Below are 2795 nucleotides of genomic sequence, written 5' to 3' on the forward strand. Positions count from 1 at the left end.
ACTCGTACTATTTGTTTGTATTCTTACACCAATGCCGAGTCCGGGGACAACTAATATCTGCCCCCAGTTATGTTTTGGACCGGTTTGCCATACCATGTCCGGGACAACTAATATCTGCCCCAGTTTTGTTTTGGACTGGTTTGCCACACCATGTCCGGGACAACTAATATCTGCCCCAGTTTTGTTTTGGACTGGTTTGCCACACCGTGTCCGGGACAACTAATATCTGCCCCAGTTTTGTTTTGGACTGGTTTGCTACACACCGTGTCGGGACAACTAATATCTGCCCGATCTTTGTTTTGGGTCGGTCCGCCAAGACCAGTCCGGGACAACTAATATCTGCCCCAGTTATGATAACCGATTTACAATACCCTAATATCATTTTTCTTATATCTCCTTTGCAATACACCATAACACCTTTCCGATAATCAACATTTAACATCCTATATATATATATATATCGATGTATCTAGATACTATATACATGTCCAGGTCGCAGACTTCTTTCAAGGAGGTACTACCATCCATTACATATAAAACTTTTTTAGTAACCTTATGTTCCACAATTTGTCTATCTCTGGTCCATTGGGATACTTTAGCTTGTAAGTTCCATTAGGACCTATACCAATGACGAGGTATGGCCCCTCCCAATTCGGTCCTAACTTCCCATCCGTTGACTCCTTGGTATTCCCCATTACTCTTCGCAGCACCATGTCCCCTGCTATGAACTTTCGTTCCCTTGTGCGTTTGTTGTATCTTTTCTGGATCCTTCTATGATAGTTTATCAATTTCATTCGAGCTACCGCCCTGACTTCTTCCGCCAACACCAGATCTTTTCGAATGATAGCTTCATTAAGACCTGACTCCACCGCTTTCAATTTGGTGGTCGAGGCGATCATTTCAGGTGGTATAACTGCCTCCATACCATATGATAGCATGAACGGTGATTCCTCCGTTGAACTCCGCGGTGTTGTCCTATCGCAAAAGTACATCGTGCAGTGTCGTCCGCCCATTGTCCTTTCCTATCTTCCAATTTGCGTTTCAAATTGTCCAAGATACATTTGTTAGAAGCTTCTGCTTGTCCATTACCTTCTGGGTTTCCGGGTGTTGAAAAACCTTGTTTGATTCCGTAAGATTGAAGAAAAGCTTTGACTTTAGATCCACCAACCGGCTACCATTATCGGCTATAACCTTATATGGTAGGCGAACACGCACACAATGTTTTCCCATAGAAACTTTATCACATGCTGCTCCTTAACTTGTTGTAGGGCCACCGCTTCAACCCATTTTGTAAAATAGTCTGCGTGGCGACCAACATGAAACGCGCTTTTCCTTGACCCATAGGCATTGGTCCGACAACATCCATTCCCCACATTCAAGAAGGCCACGGACTGAAAATGTTATGTAGAGGCTCTGGAGTGAAAATTAGTTTCGCATGCATTTGACACTTGACGACTTCCGGGGAGTATGTCGTAGAATCTCTTTTCATATGTGGCCAATAGTACCCTTGACTTAAAAGGCGGTCTATGGTTCTTCCTGCGGATGACTACCACACTCTCGCCCATTGAAACTCCGCCAAAACTTCGTTGGCTTGCTTTGGGTTAAGGCATCGAAGCAACGGTCCTCGAGTTTTTTTCTACAAATCCCCATCCACCATAGTGTATCTCCTAGCGGTTTGTTCCAGTCTCCTTTTTTTTTCGGGTCTTCTATTTCTCTTCCTTCCAAGAAGCCTTTCATTTCCTCACCCCGGTCCTTAGGCTCTACATCATCCTCAGTATCACTTCTTTGCCACTTCATGCCAAGTTCTCCGGATGTTTCTGTATTGAACATTAATTGTTCTTTCTGTCCCTTCTATCATTCTTTGCGACATAAAGCCAGCGCATCCGCATGTCCGTTCTCTCCTCTGTTCAAATGCACAAACTTGATTGATGGAACCTCGTTGCCGCCATGTTCAACTCATGTAAATATTTAACCATCCTCGGACATCTAGTCATGGAACCCTCCATTGACTTGGCAAACTACCAAATTCGAATCAGTATAGACCGTTAACTCGTGTGACTCCGCCTTCTCAACTCGATCCTGCTAATCTTTTCCAATTACGTTTCATTGTTAGATGCATTGAATCCAAGTTTTATAGAAAGTTCTAACCTTGTGTTCTCTGGAGTAACCAGCACCACGCCAACTCCACTCCCAGTATCAGCGGATGATCCATCCGTGAACACCCTCCAGCCATTCTTTTTGTTCCACGGGTCGTTTTCGTCCGCGGCCTCCATGGCTTCAGCTTCGATTTCCATGTCCGCACCCCACGTTGGATCCTCCGCAGGGAATTCTGCTAGAAAGTCTGCCACTGCTTGAGCTTTCTCCGCGGTCCGAACTTGGTATTCTATCTCATATGGACCCAACAAAACAATTTGAGCATTCTCCACGATTTTTCTGCTTTGAACAACCTTTTAAAGGCAAATTAGTCATGACAATAACTGAATGAGATTCAAAATAAGGTTTTAGTTTTAGTGCGGAGAATACTAGCGCCAAAGCAAATCTCTCTATCCTGCAAATCTTGTCTCGCATCTAACAATGTTTTACTTTGAAAGTATACGGATACTCTTGGTCCGTTCTCTAGACGAACCAACACGAGGCTGATTGCAAAATCCGACACCGAGGTACAAATATAGCTTTTCACCTGGGCATGGCCTCGAAAGTATTGGTGCTTGTCCCATATACTTCTTAAGTTCTTGGAAGGCTCGTTCACATTCCTCTGTCCATTCAAAGTCGGTGGTCTTCTTAAGCAATTGATA

Source organism: Coptis chinensis, chromosome 3 (assembly GCF_015680905.1).
Source record: "Coptis chinensis isolate HL-2020 chromosome 3, ASM1568090v1, whole genome shotgun sequence".
Lineage (NCBI taxonomy): Eukaryota > Viridiplantae > Streptophyta > Magnoliopsida > Ranunculales > Ranunculaceae > Coptis > Coptis chinensis.